The sequence below is a fragment of the Clupea harengus genome, unplaced genomic scaffold (genome assembly GCF_900700415.2).
Source record: "Clupea harengus unplaced genomic scaffold, Ch_v2.0.2, whole genome shotgun sequence".
Taxonomy (NCBI): Eukaryota; Metazoa; Chordata; class Actinopteri; order Clupeiformes; family Clupeidae; genus Clupea; species Clupea harengus.
In genome coordinates, this window is record NW_024880120.1 from 1,565 (window position 1) to 20,385 (window position 18,821).

The 18,821-nt window shown below is 49.8% G+C and overlaps 43 non-coding genes across 43 annotated transcripts; all 43 read left to right on the plus strand.

Annotated features, from left to right (window-relative positions):
• Positions 1–290: 290 nt before the first annotated feature.
• Positions 291–372, plus strand: trnal-uag. Its single transcript has one exon. It is a non-coding gene; the product is annotated as a tRNA-Leu (tRNA).
• Positions 373–648: 276 nt separating this feature from the next.
• On the plus strand, positions 649–720 carry trnag-ucc. The gene has a single exon. It is a non-coding gene; the product is annotated as a tRNA-Gly (tRNA).
• Positions 721–852: 132 nt separating this feature from the next.
• trnal-aag lies at positions 853–934 on the plus strand. Its single transcript has one exon. It is a non-coding gene; the product is annotated as a tRNA-Leu (tRNA).
• Positions 935–1,570: 636 nt separating this feature from the next.
• On the plus strand, positions 1,571–1,652 carry trnal-uag. The gene has a single exon. It is a non-coding gene; the product is annotated as a tRNA-Leu (tRNA).
• Positions 1,653–1,928: 276 nt separating this feature from the next.
• Positions 1,929–2,000, plus strand: trnag-ucc. The gene has a single exon. It is a non-coding gene; the product is annotated as a tRNA-Gly (tRNA).
• Positions 2,001–2,132: 132 nt separating this feature from the next.
• On the plus strand, positions 2,133–2,214 carry trnal-aag. The gene has a single exon. It is a non-coding gene; the product is annotated as a tRNA-Leu (tRNA).
• A 636-nt stretch (positions 2,215–2,850) lies between these two features.
• Positions 2,851–2,932, plus strand: trnal-uag. The gene has a single exon. It is a non-coding gene; the product is annotated as a tRNA-Leu (tRNA).
• Positions 2,933–3,207: 275 nt separating this feature from the next.
• Positions 3,208–3,279, plus strand: trnag-ucc. Its single transcript has one exon. It is a non-coding gene; the product is annotated as a tRNA-Gly (tRNA).
• Positions 3,280–3,411: 132 nt separating this feature from the next.
• trnal-aag lies at positions 3,412–3,493 on the plus strand. Its single transcript has one exon. It is a non-coding gene; the product is annotated as a tRNA-Leu (tRNA).
• A 636-nt stretch (positions 3,494–4,129) lies between these two features.
• Positions 4,130–4,211, plus strand: trnal-uag. Its single transcript has one exon. It is a non-coding gene; the product is annotated as a tRNA-Leu (tRNA).
• Positions 4,212–4,489: 278 nt separating this feature from the next.
• trnag-ucc lies at positions 4,490–4,562 on the plus strand. Its single transcript has one exon. It is a non-coding gene; the product is annotated as a tRNA-Gly (tRNA).
• A 132-nt stretch (positions 4,563–4,694) lies between these two features.
• On the plus strand, positions 4,695–4,776 carry trnal-uag. Its single transcript has one exon. It is a non-coding gene; the product is annotated as a tRNA-Leu (tRNA).
• A 276-nt stretch (positions 4,777–5,052) lies between these two features.
• Positions 5,053–5,124, plus strand: trnag-ucc. The gene has a single exon. It is a non-coding gene; the product is annotated as a tRNA-Gly (tRNA).
• Positions 5,125–5,256: 132 nt separating this feature from the next.
• On the plus strand, positions 5,257–5,338 carry trnal-aag. Its single transcript has one exon. It is a non-coding gene; the product is annotated as a tRNA-Leu (tRNA).
• Positions 5,339–5,974: 636 nt separating this feature from the next.
• Positions 5,975–6,056, plus strand: trnal-uag. The gene has a single exon. It is a non-coding gene; the product is annotated as a tRNA-Leu (tRNA).
• A 276-nt stretch (positions 6,057–6,332) lies between these two features.
• Positions 6,333–6,404, plus strand: trnag-ucc. The gene has a single exon. It is a non-coding gene; the product is annotated as a tRNA-Gly (tRNA).
• A 132-nt stretch (positions 6,405–6,536) lies between these two features.
• On the plus strand, positions 6,537–6,618 carry trnal-aag. Its single transcript has one exon. It is a non-coding gene; the product is annotated as a tRNA-Leu (tRNA).
• Positions 6,619–7,254: 636 nt separating this feature from the next.
• Positions 7,255–7,336, plus strand: trnal-uag. The gene has a single exon. It is a non-coding gene; the product is annotated as a tRNA-Leu (tRNA).
• Positions 7,337–7,612: 276 nt separating this feature from the next.
• trnag-ucc lies at positions 7,613–7,684 on the plus strand. The gene has a single exon. It is a non-coding gene; the product is annotated as a tRNA-Gly (tRNA).
• Positions 7,685–7,816: 132 nt separating this feature from the next.
• On the plus strand, positions 7,817–7,898 carry trnal-aag. Its single transcript has one exon. It is a non-coding gene; the product is annotated as a tRNA-Leu (tRNA).
• A 636-nt stretch (positions 7,899–8,534) lies between these two features.
• Positions 8,535–8,616, plus strand: trnal-uag. Its single transcript has one exon. It is a non-coding gene; the product is annotated as a tRNA-Leu (tRNA).
• Positions 8,617–8,892: 276 nt separating this feature from the next.
• On the plus strand, positions 8,893–8,964 carry trnag-ucc. Its single transcript has one exon. It is a non-coding gene; the product is annotated as a tRNA-Gly (tRNA).
• A 132-nt stretch (positions 8,965–9,096) lies between these two features.
• trnal-aag lies at positions 9,097–9,178 on the plus strand. The gene has a single exon. It is a non-coding gene; the product is annotated as a tRNA-Leu (tRNA).
• Positions 9,179–9,814: 636 nt separating this feature from the next.
• trnal-uag lies at positions 9,815–9,896 on the plus strand. The gene has a single exon. It is a non-coding gene; the product is annotated as a tRNA-Leu (tRNA).
• A 276-nt stretch (positions 9,897–10,172) lies between these two features.
• On the plus strand, positions 10,173–10,244 carry trnag-ucc. The gene has a single exon. It is a non-coding gene; the product is annotated as a tRNA-Gly (tRNA).
• Positions 10,245–10,376: 132 nt separating this feature from the next.
• Positions 10,377–10,458, plus strand: trnal-aag. Its single transcript has one exon. It is a non-coding gene; the product is annotated as a tRNA-Leu (tRNA).
• Positions 10,459–11,094: 636 nt separating this feature from the next.
• Positions 11,095–11,176, plus strand: trnal-uag. Its single transcript has one exon. It is a non-coding gene; the product is annotated as a tRNA-Leu (tRNA).
• A 276-nt stretch (positions 11,177–11,452) lies between these two features.
• Positions 11,453–11,524, plus strand: trnag-ucc. The gene has a single exon. It is a non-coding gene; the product is annotated as a tRNA-Gly (tRNA).
• A 132-nt stretch (positions 11,525–11,656) lies between these two features.
• trnal-aag lies at positions 11,657–11,738 on the plus strand. The gene has a single exon. It is a non-coding gene; the product is annotated as a tRNA-Leu (tRNA).
• Positions 11,739–12,374: 636 nt separating this feature from the next.
• On the plus strand, positions 12,375–12,456 carry trnal-uag. The gene has a single exon. It is a non-coding gene; the product is annotated as a tRNA-Leu (tRNA).
• A 276-nt stretch (positions 12,457–12,732) lies between these two features.
• On the plus strand, positions 12,733–12,804 carry trnag-ucc. Its single transcript has one exon. It is a non-coding gene; the product is annotated as a tRNA-Gly (tRNA).
• A 132-nt stretch (positions 12,805–12,936) lies between these two features.
• trnal-aag lies at positions 12,937–13,018 on the plus strand. The gene has a single exon. It is a non-coding gene; the product is annotated as a tRNA-Leu (tRNA).
• A 1,402-nt stretch (positions 13,019–14,420) lies between these two features.
• Positions 14,421–14,502, plus strand: trnal-uag. The gene has a single exon. It is a non-coding gene; the product is annotated as a tRNA-Leu (tRNA).
• A 276-nt stretch (positions 14,503–14,778) lies between these two features.
• trnag-ucc lies at positions 14,779–14,850 on the plus strand. Its single transcript has one exon. It is a non-coding gene; the product is annotated as a tRNA-Gly (tRNA).
• A 132-nt stretch (positions 14,851–14,982) lies between these two features.
• trnal-aag lies at positions 14,983–15,064 on the plus strand. Its single transcript has one exon. It is a non-coding gene; the product is annotated as a tRNA-Leu (tRNA).
• A 636-nt stretch (positions 15,065–15,700) lies between these two features.
• Positions 15,701–15,782, plus strand: trnal-uag. The gene has a single exon. It is a non-coding gene; the product is annotated as a tRNA-Leu (tRNA).
• A 276-nt stretch (positions 15,783–16,058) lies between these two features.
• On the plus strand, positions 16,059–16,130 carry trnag-ucc. Its single transcript has one exon. It is a non-coding gene; the product is annotated as a tRNA-Gly (tRNA).
• Positions 16,131–16,262: 132 nt separating this feature from the next.
• trnal-aag lies at positions 16,263–16,344 on the plus strand. The gene has a single exon. It is a non-coding gene; the product is annotated as a tRNA-Leu (tRNA).
• Positions 16,345–16,980: 636 nt separating this feature from the next.
• On the plus strand, positions 16,981–17,062 carry trnal-uag. The gene has a single exon. It is a non-coding gene; the product is annotated as a tRNA-Leu (tRNA).
• Positions 17,063–17,338: 276 nt separating this feature from the next.
• On the plus strand, positions 17,339–17,410 carry trnag-ucc. Its single transcript has one exon. It is a non-coding gene; the product is annotated as a tRNA-Gly (tRNA).
• Positions 17,411–17,542: 132 nt separating this feature from the next.
• trnal-aag lies at positions 17,543–17,624 on the plus strand. The gene has a single exon. It is a non-coding gene; the product is annotated as a tRNA-Leu (tRNA).
• A 636-nt stretch (positions 17,625–18,260) lies between these two features.
• On the plus strand, positions 18,261–18,342 carry trnal-uag. The gene has a single exon. It is a non-coding gene; the product is annotated as a tRNA-Leu (tRNA).
• Positions 18,343–18,618: 276 nt separating this feature from the next.
• Positions 18,619–18,690, plus strand: trnag-ucc. The gene has a single exon. It is a non-coding gene; the product is annotated as a tRNA-Gly (tRNA).
• Positions 18,691–18,821: the final 131 nt, after the last annotated feature.

The following is an 18,821-nucleotide window of genomic DNA, read 5'->3' on the forward strand; positions in this document are numbered from 1 at the left end:
AAGCAAATTCCGCAGCGGGCCCAAGATAGGCCAGTTCTTGTGCGCTCCTTCTCAAAGTGTGCTCTTCATGCGGTCAGGATGGCAGAGCGGGCCAAGACGCTGCACGGCACGAACGTGGTTGGCGATCGCCTCCAACATTTCCATCATTTCACTGGATGCTCCTTCGCTAGCTGGCTCTCTAGGTTCCAGTGTCTTGGAGGCGTTGGTTCAAATCCCACCTCTGCCATTATGACCATCTGGCTTTGCTCTCCACTCTAACTTTCTCATAGACGGTTCAATTCAACACTCGTGGTAGTGTGGCCGAGCGGTCTAAGGCGCTGGATTTAGGCTCCAGTCTCTCTGGAGGCGTGGGTTCAAATCCCACCACTGCCATCTTCTGATACGGGAAGACCGGAGGCCTACCTCATCAGGCCTCCTAAGCCAATGTGAGCGTCCTTACCTGCATGTGCTTCAGGTCTTGGAATTCTGAGCTTGCCTTACCTTGAACAGATCAAATTTGGCCATGCTGTGGGACACAGCTGTTTCCTTGACTTCCAGAGAACTCTTTCCCTTTTCCTAGATCGCTGCTTTAATGCTGAAAAAGTAAAGCTAGGCCAGTCAGTTCAACGGCCCGATCTGTACAGCCGGAACCTTTTTATCATATGTGTAGCGTTGGTGGTATAGTGGTGAGCATAGCTGCCTTCCAAGCAGTTGACCCGGGTTCGATTCCCGGCCAACGCAAGCAGCAATTCTTTACACAAGTCTACATATTACGTCCCAAGGGTCCCTATACTTCCAATGACGTGTTCTCCCATCGCTTCTACTCTGTAGGTTTTCCCCAATGCAGTTGCTCAGAGCGTTTGTGTATCTCAAGGTAGCGTGGCCGAGCGGTCTAAGGCGCTGGATTAAGGCTCCAGTCTCTTCGGAGGCGTGGGTTCAAATCCCACCGCTGCCATTATGACCAGCAGTGCAAACACAGCTGGCTTTGCCCGGCAATATAGCTTTCTCAACGACTGTTCAGAAGAATTCGACGCTTGTGGTAATGTGGCCGAGCCGTCTCAATACCCGTATAGCGTTGGTGGTATAGTGGTTATCGTAGCTGCCTTCTAAGCATTTGACCAGGGTACGATTCCCGGCAGTTGCATGGAACGTTTCATTACAGAAGTCTCAATTCCCTGTTTCTCGTGTAATTCCATTCATATTTTAAACTTGCATAACTTTTGACTGCTTGGAGATAGAAAGTCCATTCCAGCGCCAGCCGACTCATCTCACTGAGAGCATTCTGTAGAGAGGTAGAGGACAAGCAAATTCCGCAGCGGGCCCAAGATAGGCCAGTTCTTGTGCGCTCCTTCTCAAAGTGTGCTCTTCATGCGGTCAGGATGGCAGAGCGGGCCAAGACGCTGCACGGCACGAACGTGGTTGGCGATCGCCTCCAACATTTCCATCATTTCACTGGATGCTCCTTCGCTAGCTGGCTCTCTAGGTTCCAGTGTCTTGGAGGCGTTGGTTCAAATCCCACCTCTGCCATTATAACCATCTGGCTTTGCTCTCCACTCTAACTTTCTCATAGACGGTTCAATTCAACACTCGTGGTAGTGTGGCCGAGCGGTCTAAGGCGCTGGATTTAGGCTCCAGTCTCTCTGGAGGCGTGGGTTCAAATCCCACCACTGCCATCTTCTGATACGGGAGGACCGGAGGCCTACCTCATCAGGCCTCCTAAGCCAATGTGAGCGTCCTTACCTGCATGTGCTTCAGGTCTTGGAATTCTTAGCTTGCCTTACCTTGAACAGATCAAATTTGGCCATGCTGTGGGACACAGCTGTTTCCTTGACTTCCAGAGAACTCTTTCCCTTTTCCTAGATCGCTGCTTTAATGCTGAAAAAGTAAAGCTAGGCCAGTCAGTTCAACGGCCCGATCTGTACAGCCGGAACCTTTTTATCATATGTGTAGCGTTGGTGGTATAGTGGTGAGCATAGCTGCCTTCCAAGCAGTTGACCCGGGTTCGATTCCCGGCCAACGCAAGCAGCAATTCTTTACACAAGTCTACATATTACGTCCCAAGGGTCCCTATACTTCCAATGACGTGTTCTCGCATCGCTTCTACTCTGTAGGTTTTCCCCAATGCAGTTGCTCAGAGCGTTTGTGTATCTCAAGGTAGCGTGGCCGAGCGGTCTAAGGCGCTGGATTAAGGCTCCAGTCTCTTCGGAGGCGTGGGTTCAAATCCCACCGCTGCCATTATGACCAGCAGTGCAAACACAGCTGGCTTTGCCCGGCAATATAGCTTTCTCAACGACTGTTCAGAAGAATTCGACGCTTGTGGTAATGTGGCCGAGCCGTCTCAATACCCGTATAGCGTTGGTGGTATAGTGGTTATCGTAGCTGCCTTCTAAGCATTTGACCAGGGTACGATTCCCGGCAGTTGCATGGAACGTTTCATTACAGAAGTCTCAATTCCCTGTTTCTCGTGTAATTCCATTCATATTTTAAACTTGCATAACTTTTGACTGCTTGGAGATAGAAAGTCCATTCCAGCGCCAGCCGACTCATCTCACTGAGAGCATTCTGTAGAGAGGTAGAGGACAAGCAAATTCCGCAGCGGGCCCAAGATAGGCCAGTTCTTGTGCGCTCCTTCTCAAAGTGTGCTCTTCATGCGGTCAGGATGGCAGAGCGGGCCAAGACGCTGCACGGCACGAACGTGGTTGGCGATCGCCTCCAACATTTCCATCATTTCACTGGATGCTCCTTCGCTAGCTGGCTCTCTAGGTTCCAGTGTCTTGGAGGCGTTGGTTCAAATCCCACCTCTGCCATTATAACCATCTGGCTTTGCTCTCCACTCTAACTTTCTCATAGACGGTTCAATTCAACACTCGTGGTAGTGTGGCCGAGCGGTCTAAGGCGCTGGATTTAGGCTCCAGTCTCTCTGGAGGCGTGGGTTCAAATCCCACCACTGCCATCTTCTGATACGGGAGGACCGGAGGCCTACCTCATCAGGCCTCCTAAGCCAATGTGAGCGTCCTTACCTGCATGTGCTTCAGGTCTTGGAATTCTTAGCTTGCCTTACCTTGAACAGATCAAATTTGGCCATGCTGTGGGACACAGCTGTTTCCTTGACTTCCAGAGAACTCTTTCCCTTTTCCTAGATCGCTGCTTTAATGCTGAAAAAGTAAAGCTAGGCCAGTCAGTTCAACGGCCCGATCTGTACAGCCGGAACCTTTTATCATATGTGTAGCGTTGGTGGTATAGTGGTGAGCATAGCTGCCTTCCAAGCAGTTGACCCGGGTTCGATTCCCGGCCAACGCAAGCAGCAATTCTTTACACAAGTCTACATATTACGTCCCAAGGGTCCCTATACTTCCAATGACGTGTTCTCGCATCGCTTCTACTCTGTAGGTTTTCCCCAATGCAGTTGCTCAGAGCCTTTGTGTATCTCAAGGTAGCGTGGCCGAGCGGTCTAAGGCGCTGGATTAAGGCTCCAGTCTCTTCGGAGGCGTGGGTTCAAATCCCACCGCTGCCATTATGACCAGCAGTGCAAACACAGCTGGCTTTGCCCGGCAATATAGCTTTCTCAACGACTGTTCAGAAGAATTCGACGCTTGTGGTAATGTGGCCGAGCCGTCTCAATACCCGTATAGCGTTGGTGGTATAGTGGTTATCGTAGCTGCCTTCTAAGCATTTGACCAGGGTACGATTCCCGGCAGTTGCATGGAACGTTTCATTACAGAAGTCTCAATTCCCTGTTTCTCGTGTAATTCCATTCATATTTTAAACTTGCATAACTTTTGACTGCTTGGAGATAGAAAGTCCATTCCAGCGCCAGCCGACTCATCTCACTGAGAGCATTCTGTAGAGAGGTAGAGGACAAGCAAATTCCGCAGCGGGCCCAAGATAGGCCAGTTCTTGTGCGCTCCTTCTCAAAGTGTGCTCTTCATGCGGTCAGGATGGCAGAGCGGGCCAAGACGCTGCACGGCACGAACGTGGTTGGCGATCGCCTCCAACATTTCCATCATTTCACTGGATGCTCCTTCGCTAGCTGGCTCTCTAGGTTCCAGTGTCTTGGAGGCGTTGGTTCAAATCCCACCTCTGCCATTATAACCATCTGGCTTTGCTCTCCACTCTAACTTTCTCATAGACGGTTCAATTCAACACTCGTGGTAGTGTGGCCGAGCGGTCTAAGGCGCTGGATTTAGGCTCCAGTCTCTCTGGAGGCGTGGGCTCAAATCCCACCACTGCCATCTTCTGATACGGGATGACCGGAGGCCTACCTCATCAGGCCTCCTAAGCCAATGTGAGCGTCCTTACCTGCGCCTGTGCTTCAGGTCTTGGAATTCTTAGCTTGCCTTACCTTGAACAGATCAAATTTGGCCATGCTGTGGGACACAGCTGTTTCCTTGACTTCCAGAGAACTCTCTCCCTTTTCCTAGATCGCTGCTTTAATGCTGAAAAAGTAAAGCTAGGCCAGTCAGTTCAACGGCCCGATCTGTACAGCCGGAACCTTTTCATCATATGTGTAGCGTTGGTGGTATAGTGGTGAGCATAGCTGCCTTCCAAGCAGTTGACCCGGGTTTCGATTCCCGGCCAACGCAAGCAGCAATTCTTTACACAAGTCTACATATTACGTCCCAAGGGTCCCTATACTTCCAATGACGTGTTCTCGCATCGCTTCTACTCTGTAGGTTTTTCCCAATGCAGTTGCTCAGAGCCTTTGTGTATCTCAAGGTAGCGTGGCCGAGCGGTCTAAGGCGCTGGATTTAGGCTCCAGTCTCTCTGGAGGCGTGGGTTCAAATCCCACCACTGCCATCTTCTGATACGGGATGACCGGAGGCCTACCTCATCAAACCTCCTAAGCCAATGTGAGCGTCCTTACCTGCATGTGCTTCAGGTCTTGGAATTCTTAGCTTGCCTTACCTTGAACAGATCAAATTTGGCCATGCTGTGGGACACAGCTGTTTCCTTGACTTCCAGAGAACTCTCTCCCTTTTCCTAGATCGCTGCTTTAATGCTGAAAAAGTAAAGCTAGGCCAGTCAGTTCAACGGCCCGATCTGTACAGCCGGAACCTTTTCATCATATGTGTAGCGTTGGTGGTATAGTGGTGAGCATAGCTGCCTTCCAAGCAGTTGACCCGGGTTCGATTCCCGGCCAACGCAAGCAGCAATTCTTTACACAAGTCTACATATTACGTCCCAAGGGTCCCTATACTTCCAATGACGTGTTCTCGCATCGCTTCTACTCTGTAGGTTTTCCCCAATGCAGTTGCTCAGAGCCTTTGTGTATCTCAAGGTAGCGTGGCCGAGCGGTCTAAGGCGCTGGATTAAGGCTCCAGTCTCTTCGGAGGCGTGGGTTCAAATCCCACCGCTGCCATTATGACCAGCAGTGCAAACACAGCTGGCTTTGCCCGGCAATATAGCTTTCTCAACGACTGTTCAGAAGAATTCGACGCTTGTGGTAATGTGGCCGAGCCGTCTCAATAACCGTATAGCGTTGGTGGTATAGTGGTTATCGTAGCTGCCTTCTAAGCATTTGACCAGGGTACGATTCCCGGCAGTTGCATGGAACGTTTCATTACAGAAGTCTCAATTCCCTGTTTCTCGTGTAATTCCATTCATATTTTAAACTTGCATAACTTTTGACTGCTTGGAGATAGAAAGTCCATTCCAGCGCCAGCCGACTCATCTCACTGAGAGCATTCTGTAGAGAGGTAGAGGACAAGCAAATTCCGCAGCGGGCCCAAGATAGGCCAGTTCTTGTGCGCTCCTTCTCAAAGTGTGCTCTTCATGCGGTCAGGATGGCAGAGCGGGCCAAGACGCTGCACGGCACGAACGTGGTTGGCGATCGCCTCCAACATTTCCATCATTTCACTGGATGCTCCTTCGCTAGCTGGCTCTCTAGGTTCCAGTGTCTTGGAGGCGTTGGTTCAAATCCCACCTCTGCCATTATAACCATCTGGCTTTGCTCTCCACTCTAACTTTCTCATAGACGGTTCAATTCAACACTCGTGGTAGTGTGGCCGAGCGGTCTAAGGCGCTGGATTTAGGCTCCAGTCTCTCTGGAGGCGTGGGTTCAAATCCCACCACTGCCATCTTCTGATACGGGAGGACCGGAGGCCTACCTCATCAGGCCTCCTAAGCCAATGTGAGCGTCCTTACCTGCATGTGCTTCAGGTCTTGGAATTCTTAGCTTGCCTTACCTTGAACAGATCAAATTTGGCCATGCTGTGGGACACAGCTGTTTCCTTGACTTCCAGAGAACTCTCTCCCTTTTCCTAGATCGCTGCTTTAATGCTGAAAAAGTAAAGCTAGGCCAGTCAGTTCAACGGCCCGATCTGTACAGCCGGAACCTTTTCATCATATGTGTAGCGTTGGTGGTATAGTGGTGAGCATAGCTGCCTTCCAAGCAGTTGACCCGGGTTCGATTCCCGGCCAACGCAAGCAGCAATTCTTTACACAAGTCTACATATTACGTCCCAAGGGTCCCTATACTTCCAATGACGTGTTCTCGCATCGCTTCTACTCTGTAGGTTTTCCCCAATGCAGTTGCTCAGAGCCTTTGTGTATCTCAAGGTAGCGTGGCCGAGCGGTCTAAGGCGCTGGATTAAGGCTCCAGTCTCTTCGGAGGCGTGGGTTCAAATCCCACCGCTGCCATTATGACCAGCAGTGCAAACACAGCTGGCTTTGCCCGGCAATATAGCTTTCTCAACGACTGTTCAGAAGAATTCGACGCTTGTGGTAATGTGGCCGAGCCGTCTCAATAACCGTATAGCGTTGGTGGTATAGTGGTTATCGTAGCTGCCTTCTAAGCATTTGACCAGGGTACGATTCCCGGCAGTTGCATGGAACGTTTCATTACAGAAGTCTCAATTCCCTGTTTCTCGTGTAATTCCATTCATATTTTAAACTTGCATAACTTTTGACTGCTTGGAGATAGAAAGTCCATTCCAGCGCCAGCCGACTCATCTCACTGAGAGCATTCTGTAGAGAGGTAGAGGACAAGCAAATTCCGCAGCGGGCCCAAGATAGGCCAGTTCTTGTGCGCTCCTTCTCAAAGTGTGCTCTTCATGCGGTCAGGATGGCAGAGCGGGCCAAGACGCTGCACGGCACGAACGTGGTTGGCGATCGCCTCCAACATTTCCATCATTTCACTGGATGCTCCTTCGCTAGCTGGCTCTCTAGGTTCCAGTGTCTTGGAGGCGTTGGTTCAAATCCCACCTCTGCCATTATAACCATCTGGCTTTGCTCTCCACTCTAACTTTCTCATAGACGGTTCAATTCAACACTCGTGGTAGTGTGGCCGAGCGGTCTAAGGCGCTGGATTTAGGCTCCAGTCTCTCTGGAGGCGTGGGCTCAAATCCCACCACTGCCATCTTCTGATACGGGATGACCGGAGGCCTACCTCATCAGGCCTCCTAAGCCAATGTGAGCGTCCTTACCTGCATGTGCTTCAGGTCTTGGAATTCTTAGCTTGCCTTACCTTGAACAGATCAAATTTGGCCATGCTGTGGGACACAGCTGTTTCCTTGACTTCCAGAGAACTCTCTCCCTTTTCCTAGATCGCTGCTTTAATGCTGAAAAAGTAAAGCTAGGCCAGTCAGTTCAACGGCCCGATCTGTACAGCCGGAACCTTTTTATCATATGTGTAGCGTTGGTGGTATAGTGGTGAGCATAGCTGCCTTCCAAGCAGTTGACCCGGGTTCGATTCCCGGCCAACGCAAGCAGCAATTCTTTACACAAGTCTACATATTACGTCCCAAGGGTCCCTATACTTCCAATGACGTGTTCTCGCATCGCTTCTACTCTGTAGGTTTTCCCCAATGCAGTTGCTCAGAGCCTTTGTGTATCTCAAGGTAGCGTGGCCGAGCGGTCTAAGGCGCTGGATTAAGGCTCCAGTCTCTTCGGAGGCGTGGGTTCAAATCCCACCGCTGCCATTATGACCAGCAGTGCAAACACAGCTGGCTTTGCCCGGCAATATAGCTTTCTCAACGACTGTTCAGAAGAATTCGACGCTTGTGGTAATGTGGCCGAGCCGTCTCAATAACCGTATAGCGTTGGTGGTATAGTGGTTATCGTAGCTGCCTTCTAAGCATTTGACCAGGGTACGATTCCCGGCAGTTGCATGGAACGTTTCATTACAGAAGTCTCAATTCCCTGTTTCTCGTGTAATTCCATTCATATTTTAAACTTGCATAACTTTTGACTGCTTGGAGATAGAAAGTCCATTCCAGCGCCAGCCGACTCATCTCACTGAGAGCATTCTGTAGAGAGGTAGAGGACAAGCAAATTCCGCAGCGGGCCCAAGATAGGCCAGTTCTTGTGCGCTCCTTCTCAAAGTGTGCTCTTCATGCGGTCAGGATGGCAGAGCGGGCCAAGACGCTGCACGGCACGAACGTGGTTGGCGATCGCCTCCAACATTTCCATCATTTCACTGGATGCTCCTTCGCTAGCTGGCTCTCTAGGTTCCAGTGTCTTGGAGGCGTTGGTTCAAATCCCACCTCTGCCATTATAACCATCTGGCTTTGCTCTCCACTCTAACTTTCTCATAGACGGTTCAATTCAACACTCGTGGTAGTGTGGCCGAGCGGTCTAAGGCGCTGGATTTAGGCTCCAGTCTCTCTGGAGGCGTGGGTTCAAATCCCACCACTGCCATCTTCTGATACGGGAGGACCGGAGGCCTACCTCATCAGGCCTCCTAAGCCAATGTGAGCGTCCTTACCTGCATGTGCTTCAGGTCTTGGAATTCTTAGCTTGCCTTACCTTGAACAGATCAAATTTGGCCATGCTGTGGGACACAGCTGTTTCCTTGACTTCCAGAGAACTCTCTCCCTTTTCCTAGATCGCTGCTTTAATGCTGAAAAAGTAAAGCTAGGCCAGTCAGTTCAACGGCCCGATCTGTACAGCCGGAACCTTTTCATCATATGTGTAGCGTTGGTGGTATAGTGGTGAGCATAGCTGCCTTCCAAGCAGTTGACCCGGGTTCGATTCCCGGCCAACGCAAGCAGCAATTCTTTACACAAGTCTACATATTACGTCCCAAGGGTCCCTATACTTCCAATGACGTGTTCTCGCATCGCTTCTACTCTGTAGGTTTTCCCCAATGCAGTTGCTCAGAGCCTTTGTGTATCTCAAGGTAGCGTGGCCGAGCGGTCTAAGGCGCTGGATTAAGGCTCCAGTCTCTTCGGAGGCGTGGGTTCAAATCCCACCGCTGCCATTATGACCAGCAGTGCAAACACAGCTGGCTTTGCCCGGCAATATAGCTTTCTCAACGACTGTTCAGAAGAATTCGACGCTTGTGGTAATGTGGCCGAGCCGTCTCAATACCCGTATAGCGTTGGTGGTATAGTGGTTATCGTAGCTGCCTTCTAAGCATTTGACCAGGGTACGATTCCCGGCAGTTGCATGGAACGTTTCATTACAGAAGTCTCAATTCCCTGTTTCTCGTGTAATTCCATTCATATTTTAAACTTGCATAACTTTTGACTGCTTGGAGATAGAAAGTCCATTCCAGCGCCAGCCGACTCATCTCACTGAGAGCATTCTGTAGAGAGGTAGAGGACAAGCAAATTCCGCAGCGGGCCCAAGATAGGCCAGTTCTTGTGCGCTCCTTCTCAAAGTGTGCTCTTCATGCGGTCAGGATGGCAGAGCGGGCCAAGACGCTGCACGGCACGAACGTGGTTGGCGATCGCCTCCAACATTTCCATCATTTCACTGGATGCTCCTTCGCTAGCTGGCTCTCTAGGTTCCAGTGTCTTGGAGGCGTTGGTTCAAATCCCACCTCTGCCATTATAACCATCTGGCTTTGCTCTCCACTCTAACTTTCTCATAGACGGTTCAATTCAACACTCGTGGTAGTGTGGCCGAGCGGTCTAAGGCGCTGGATTTAGGCTCCAGTCTCTCTGGAGGCGTGGGTTCAAATCCCACCACTGCCATCTTCTGATACGGGATGACCGGAGGCCTACCTCATCAGGCCTCCTAAGCCAATGTGAGCGTCCTTACCTGCATGTGCTTCAGGTCTTGGAATTCTTAGCTTGCCTTACCTTGAACAGATCAAATTTGGCCATGCTGTGGGACACAGCTGTTTCCTTGACTTCCAGAGAACTCTCTCCCTTTTCCTAGATCGCTGCTTTAATGCTGAAAAAGTAAAGCTAGGCCAGTCAGTTCAACGGCCCGATCTGTACAGCCGGAACCTTTTCATCATATGTGTAGCGTTGGTGGTATAGTGGTGAGCATAGCTGCCTTCCAAGCAGTTGACCCGGGTTCGATTCCCGGCCAACGCAAGCAGCAATTCTTTACACAAGTCTACATATTACGTCCCAAGGGTCCCTATACTTCCAATGACGTGTTCTCGCATCGCTTCTACTCTGTAGGTTTTCCCCAATGCAGTTGCTCAGAGCCTTTGTGTATCTCAAGGTAGCGTGGCCGAGCGGTCTAAGGCGCTGGATTAAGGCTCCAGTCTCTTCGGAGGCGTGGGTTCAAATCCCACCGCTGCCATTATGACCAGCAGTGCAAACACAGCTGGCTTTGCCCGGCAATATAGCTTTCTCAACGACTGTTCAGAAGAATTCGACGCTTGTGGTAATGTGGCCGAGCCGTCTCAATACCCGTATAGCGTTGGTGGTATAGTGGTTATCGTAGCTGCCTTCTAAGCATTTGACCAGGGTACGATTCCCGGCAGTTGCATGGAACGTTTCATTACAGAAGTCTCAATTCCCTGTTTCTCGTGTAATTCCATTCATATTTTAAACTTGCATAACTTTTGACTGCTTGGAGATAGAAAGTCCATTCCAGCGCCAGCCGACTCATCTCACTGAGAGCATTCTGTAGAGAGGTAGAGGACAAGCAAATTCCGCAGCGGGCCCAAGATAGGCCAGTTCTTGTGCGCTCCTTCTCAAAGTGTGCTCTTCATGCGGTCAGGATGGCAGAGCGGGCCAAGACGCTGCACGGCACGAACGTGGTTGGCGATCGCCTCCAACATTTCCATCATTTCACTGGATGCTCCTTCGCTAGCTGGCTCTCTAGGTTCCAGTGTCTTGGAGGCGTTGGTTCAAATCCCACCTCTGCCATTATAACCATCTGGCTTTGCTCTCCACTCTAACTTTCTCATAGACGGTTCAATTCAACACTCGTGGTAGTGTGGCCGAGCGGTCTAAGGCGCTGGATTTAGGCTCCAGTCTCTCTGGAGGCGTGGGTTCAAATCCCACCACTGCCATCTTCTGATACGGGAGGACCGGAGGCCTACCTCATCAGGCCTCCTAAGCCAATGTGAGCGTCCTTACCTGCATGTGCTTCAGGTCTTGGAATTCTTAGCTTGCCTTACCTTGAACAGATCAAATTTGGCCATGCTGTGGGACACAGCTGTTTCCTTGACTTCCAGAGAACTCTCTCCCTTTTCCTAGATCGCTGCTTTAATGCTGAAAAAGTAAAGCTAGGCCAGTCAGTTCAACGGCCCGATCTGTACAGCCGGAACCTTTTTATCATATGTGTAGCGTTGGTGGTATAGTGGTGAGCATAGCTGCCTTCCAAGCAGTTGACCCGGGTTCGATTCCCGGCCAACGCAAGCAGCAATTCTTTACACAAGTCTACATATTACGTCCCAAGGGTCCCTATACTTCCAATGACGTGTTCTCGCATCGCTTCTACTCTGTAGGTTTTCCCCAATGCAGTTGCTCAGAGCCTTTGTGTATCTCAAGGTAGCGTGGCCGAGCGGTCTAAGGCGCTGGATTAAGGCTCCAGTCTCTTCGGAGGCGTGGGTTCAAATCCCACCGCTGCCATTATGACCAGCAGTGCAAACACAGCTGGCTTTGCCCGGCAATATAGCTTTCTCAACGACTGTTCAGAAGAATTCGACGCTTGTGGTAATGTGGCCGAGCCGTCTCAATACCCGTATAGCGTTGGTGGTATAGTGGTTATCGTAGCTGCCTTCTAAGCATTTGACCAGGGTACGATTCCCGGCAGTTGCATGGAACGTTTCATTACAGAAGTCTCAATTCCCTGTTTCTCGTGTAATTCCATTCATATTTTAAACTTGCATAACTTTTGACTGCTTGGAGATAGAAAGTCCATTCCAGCGCCAGCCGACTCATCTCACTGAGAGCATTCTGTAGAGAGGTAGAGGACAAGCAAATTCCGCAGCGGGCCCAAGATAGGCCAGTTCTTGTGCGCTCCTTCTCAAAGTGTGCTCTTCATGCGGTCAGGATGGCAGAGCGGGCCAAGACGCTGCACGGCACGAACGTGGTTGGCGATCGCCTCCAACATTTCCATCATTTCACTGGATGCTCCTTCGCTAGCTGGCTCTCTAGGTTCCAGTGTCTTGGAGGCGTTGGTTCAAATCCCACCTCTGCCATTATAACCATCTGGCTTTGCTCTCCACTCTAACTTTCTCATAGACGGTTCAATTCAACACTCGTGGTAGTGTGGCCGAGCGGTCTAAGGCGCTGGATTTAGGCTCCAGTCTCTCTGGAGGCGTGGGTTCAAATCCCACCACTGCCATCTTCTGATACGGGAGGACCGGAGGCCTACCTCATCAGGCCTCCTAAGCCAATGTGAGCGTCCTTACCTGCATGTGCTTCAGGTCTTGGAATTCTTAGCTTGCCTTACCTTGAACAGATCAAATTTGGCCATGCTGTGGGACACAGCTGTTTCCTTGACTTCCAGAGAACTCTCTCCCTTATCCTAGATCGCTGCTTTAATGCTGAAAAAGTAAAGCTAGGCCAGTCAGTTCAACGGCCCGATCTGTACAGCCGGAACCTTTTTATCATATGTGTAGCGTTGGTGGTATAGTGGTGAGCATAGCTGCCTTCCAAGCAGTTGACCCGGGTTTGATTCCCGGCCAACGCAAGCAGCAATTCTTTACACAAGTCTACATATTACGTCCCAAGGGTCCCTATACTTCCAATGACGTGTTCTCGCATCGCTTCTACTCTGTAGGTTTTCCCCAATGCAGTTGCTCAGAGCCTTTGTGTATCTCAAGGTAGCGTGGCCGAGTGGTCTAAGGCGCTGGATTAAGGCTCCAGTCTCTTCGGAGGCGTGGGTTCAAATCCCACCGCTGCCATTATGACCAGCAGTGCAAACACAGCTGGCTTTGCCCGGCAATATAGCTTTCTCAACGACTGTTCAGAAGAATTCGACGCTTGTGGTAATGTGGCCGAGCCGTCTCAATAACCGTGTAGCGTTGGTGGTATAGTGCTTATCGTAGCTGCCTTCTAAGCATTTCACCAGGGTACAATTCCCGGCAGTTGCATGGAACGTTTCATTACAGAAGTCTCAATTCCCTGTTTCTCGTGTAATTCCATTCATATTTTAACCCTTTCGTGCATGGGGTCCACATGCGTGGACAGTTAATTAAACTCCATTTTATTCTGGATTATCATAGTAATATTCTCCAAACCACATAGGGGCAGAGTCAGTAGACTCAGAGCAATATAATAACAATATGTATCATCTTGTATTTGGAATGTTAACTGTGTAATGACATCATTAAGACAAGATGGCTGACGGTGCTGGGCATGTGCTGAATACTCCAGGCATATCTGTTAAAACCTTCTACCCAAGAAGGAAAAATCAGGCAAAAAAAATATTAGTATGTAAGGGAAAGTGTGTTGAACAAATCTGTGTTTAAAAAAATGAAATTTGATTTAAAATATAGTTTGTACACCCTAAAAACCAACTGTCCACATACGTGGACACATGCATTAGAGGAATCGGATACCGTCCACATATGTGGACGTCATGCATCAGAGGAATCGGATGACATTAAATCTGATTATAAAACCTGGTATTTTTTTTTATTTGCATTGTTCAAATGAAAGAAACAATCATACAACAAACATATAAACATAAATAATTACTAAATTACGTGAAAATAATGATTTTTAACCTTGGGTAAGTATTCGTTACCATCCCTTTGTTGCATGGTGTCCACGTATGTGGACAGTAAAATATATTTTTAACAAAACCATATTTTTAAAAAATTCAAAATGAATTTCAAGTTTAGGTTCATTTTGAGTAATAAAATCAATACAAAAAAAATCTAGATCATTTTTTTCATAATTCATGCATGAAAGGGTTAAACTTGCATAACTTTTGACTGCTTGGAGATAGAAAGTCCATTCCAGCGCCAGCCGACTCATCTCACTGAGAGCATTCTGTAGAGAGGTAGAGGACAAGCAAATTCCGCAGCGGGCCCAAGATAGGCCAGTTCTTGTGCGCTCCTTCTCAAAGTGTGCTCTTCATGCGGTCAGGATGGCAGAGCGGGCCAAGACGCTGCACGGCACGAACGTGGTTGGCGATCGCCTCCAACATTTCCATCATTTCACTGGATGCTCCTTCGCTAGCTGGCTCTCTAGGTTCCAGTGTCTTGGAGGCGTTGGTTCAAATCCCACCTCTGCCATTATAACCATCTGGCTTTGCTCTCCACTCTAACTTTCTCATAGACGGTTCAATTCAACACTCGTGGTAGTGTGGCCGAGCGGTCTAAGGCGCTGGATTTAGGCTCCAGTCTCTCTGGAGGCGTGGGTTCAAATCCCACCACTGCCATCTTCTGATACGGGAGGACCGGAGGCCTACCTCATCAGGCCTCCTAAGCCAATGTCAGCGTCCTTACCTGCATGTGCTTCAGGTCTTGGAATTCTGAGCTTGCCTTACCTTGAACAGATCAAATTTGGCCATGCTGTGGGACACAGCTGTTTCCTTGACTTCCAGAGAACTCTCTCCCTTTTCCTAGATCGCTGCTTTAATGCTGAAAAAGTAAAGCTAGGCCAGTCAGTTCAACGGCCCGATCTGTACAGCCGGAACCTTTTTATCATATGTGTAGCGTTGGTGGTATAGTGGTGAGCATAGCTGCCTTCCAAGCAGTTGACCCTGGGTCGATTCCCGGCCAACGCAAGCAGCAATTCTTTACACAAGTCTACATATTACGTCCCAAGGGTCCCTATACTTCCAATGACGTGTTCTCGCATCGCTTCTACTCTGTAGGTTTTCCCCAATGCAGTTGCTCAGAGCCTCTGTGTATCTCAAGGTAGCGTGGCCGAGCGGTCTAAGGCGCTGGATTAAGGCTCCAGTCTCTTCGGAGGCGTGGGTTCAAATCCCACCGCTGCCATTATGACCAGCAGTGCAAACACAGCTGGCTTTGCCCGGCAATATAGCTTTCTCAACGACTGTTCAGAAGAATTCGACGCTTGTGGTAATGTGGCCGAGCCGTCTCAATAACCGTATAGCGTTGGTGGTATAGTGGTTATCGTAGCTGCCTTCTAAGCATTTCACCAGGGTACAATTCCCGGCAGTTGCATGGAACGTTTCATTACAGAAGTCTCAATTCCCTGTTTCTCGTGTAATTCCATTCATATTTTAAACTTGCATAACTTTTGACTGCTTGGAGATAGAAAGTCCATTCCAGCGCCAGCCGACTCATCTCACTGAGAGCATTCTGTAGAGAGGTAGAGGACAAGCAAATTCCGCAGCGGGCCCAAGATAGGCCAGTTCTTGTGCGCTCCTTCTCAAAGTGTGCTCTTCATGCGGTCAGGATGGCAGAGCGGGCCAAGACGCTGCACGGCACGAACGTGGTTGGCGATCGCCTCCAACATTTCCATCATTTCACTGGATGCTCCTTCGCTAGCTGGCTCTCTAGGTTCCAGTGTCTTGGAGGCGTTGGTTCAAATCCCACCTCTGCCATTATAACCATCTGGCTTTGCTCTCCACTCTAACTTTCTCATAGACGGTTCAATTCAACACTCGTGGTAGTGTGGCCGAGCGGTCTAAGGCGCTGGATTTAGGCTCCAGTCTCTCTGGAGGCGTGGGTTCAAATCCCACCACTGCCATCTTCTGATACGGGAGGACCGGAGGCCTACCTCATCAGGCCTCCTAAGCCAATGTCAGCGTCCTTACATGCATGTGCTTCAGGTCTTGGAATTCTTAGCTTGCCTTACCTTGAACAGATCAAATTTGGCCATGCTGTGGGACACAGCTGTTTCCTTGACTTCCAGAGAACTCTCTCCCTTTTCCTAGATCGCTGCTTTAATGCTGAAAAAGTAAAGCTAGGCCAGTCAGTTCAACGGCCCGATCTGTACAGCCGGAACCTTTTTATCATATGTGTAGCGTTGGTGGTATAGTGGTGAGCATAGCTGCCTTCCAAGCAGTTGACCCGGGTTTGATTCCCGGCCAACGCAAGCAGCAATTCTTTACACAAGTCTACATATTACGTCCCAAGGGTCCCTATACTTCCAATGACGTGTTCTCGCATCGCTTCTACTCTGTAGGTTTTCCCCAATGCAGTTGCTCAGAGCCTTTGTGTATCTCAAGGTAGCGTGGCCGAGTGGTCTAAGGCGCTGGATTAAGGCTCCAGTCTCTTCGGAGGCGTGGGTTCAAATCCCACCGCTGCCATTATGACCAGCAGTGCAAACACAGCTGGCTTTGCCCGGCAATATAGCTTTCTCAACGACTGTTCAGAAGAATTCGACGCTTGTGGTAATGTGGCCGAGCCGTCTCAATAACCGTGTAGCGTTGGTGGTATAGTGCTTATCGTAGCTGCCTTCTAAGCATTTCACCAGGGTACAATTCCCGGCAGTTGCATGGAACGTTTCATTACAGAAGTCTCAATTCCCTGTTTCTCGTGTAATTCCATTCATATTTTAAACTTGCATAACTTTTGACTGCTTGGAGATAGAAAGTCCATTCCAGCGCCAGCCGACTCATCTCACTGAGAGCATTCTGTAGAGAGGTAGAGGACAAGCAAATTCCGCAGCGGGCCCAAGATAGGCCAGTTCTTGTGCGCTCCTTCTCAAAGTGTGCTCTTCATGCGGTCAGGATGGCAGAGCGGGCCAAGACGCTGCACGGCACGAACGTGGTTGGCGATCGCCTCCAACATTTCCATCATTTCACTGGATGCTCCTTCGCTAGCTGGCTCTCTAGGTTCCAGTGTCTTGGAGGCGTTGGTTCAAATCCCACCTCTGCCATTATAACCATCTGGCTTTGCTCTCCACTCTAACTTTCTCATAGACGGTTCAATTCAACACTCGTGGTAGTGTGGCCGAGCGGTCTAAGGTGCTGGATTTAGGCTCCAGTCTCTCTGGAGGCGTGGGTTCAAATCCCACCACTGCCATCTTCTGATACGGGAGGACCGGAGGCCTACCTCATCAGGCCTCCTAAGCCAATGTCAGCGTCCTTACCTGCATGTGCTTCAGGTCTTGGAATTCTGAGCTTGCCTTACCTTGAACAGATCAAATTTGGCCATGCTGTGGGACACAGCTGTTTCCTTGACTTCCAGAGAACTCTCTCCCTTTTCCTAGATCGCTGCTTTAATGCTGAAAAAGTAAAGCTAGGCCAGTCAGTTCAACGGCCCGATCTGTACAGCCGGAACCTTTTTATCATATGTGTAGCGTTGGTGGTATAGTGGTGAGCATAGCTGCCTTCCAAGCAGTTGACCCTGGGTCGATTCCCGGCCAACGCAAGCAGCAATTCTTTACACAAGTCTACATATTACGTCCCAAGGGTCCCTATACTTCCAATGACGTGTTCTCGCATCGCTTCTACTCTGTAGGTTTTCCCCAATGCAGTTGCTCAGAGCCTCTGTGTATCTCAAGGTAGCGTGGCCGAGCGGTCTAAGGCGCTGGATTAAGGCTCCAGTCTCTTCGGAGGCGTGGGTTCAAATCCCACCGCTGCCATTATGACCAGCAGTGCAAACACAGCTGGCTTTGCCCGGCAATATAGCTTTCTCAACGACTGTTCAGAAGAATTCGACGCTTGTGGTAATGTGGCCGAGCCGTCTCAATAACCGTATAGCGTTGGTGGTATAGTGGTTATCGTAGCTGCCTTCTAAGCATTTCACCAGGGTACAATTCCCGGCAGTTGCATGGAACGTTTCATTACAGAAGTCTCAATTCCCTGTTTCTCGTGTAATTCCATTCATATTTTAAACTTGCATAACTTTTGACTGCTTGGAGATAGAAAGTCCATTCCAGCGCCAGCCGACTCATCTCACTGAGAGCATTCTGTAGAGAGGTAGAGGACAAGCAAATTCCGCAGCGGGCCCAAGATAGGCCAGTTCTTGTGCGCTCCTTCTCAAAGTGTGCTCTTCATGCGGTCAGGATGGCAGAGCGGGCCAAGACGCTGCACGGCACGAACGTGGTTGGCGATCGCCTCCAACATTTCCATCATTTCACTGGATGCTCCTTCGCTAGCTGGCTCTCTAGGTTCCAGTGTCTTGGAGGCGTTGGTTCAAATCCCACCTCTGCCATTATAACCATCTGGCTTTGCTCTCCACTCTAACTTTCTCATAGACGGTTCAATTCAACACTCGTGGTAGTGTGGCCGAGCGGTCTAAGGCGCTGGATTTAGGCTCCAGTCTCTCTGGAGGCGTGGGTTCAAATCCCACCACTGCCATCTTCTGATACGGGAGGACCGGAGGCCTACCTCATCAGGCCTCCTAAGCCAATGTCAGCGTCCTTACATGCATGTGCTTCAGGTCTTGGAATTCTTAGCTTGCCTTACCTTGAACAGATCAAATTTGGCCATGCTGTGGGACACAGCTGTTTCCTTGACTTCCAGAGAACTCTCTCCCTTTTCCTAGATCGCTGCTTTAATGCTGAAAAAGTAAAGCTAGGCCAGTCAGTTCAACGGCCCGATCTGTACAGCCGGAACCTTTTTATCATATGTGTAGCGTTGGTGGTATAGTGGTGAGCATAGCTGCCTTCCAAGCAGTTGACCCGGGTTTGATTCCCGGCCAACGCAAGCAGCAATTCTTTACACAAGTCTACATATTACGTCCCAAGGGTCCCTATACTTCCAATGACGTGTTCTCGCATCGCTTCTACTCTGTAGGTTTTCCCCAATGCAGTTGCTCAGAGCCTTTGTGTATCTCA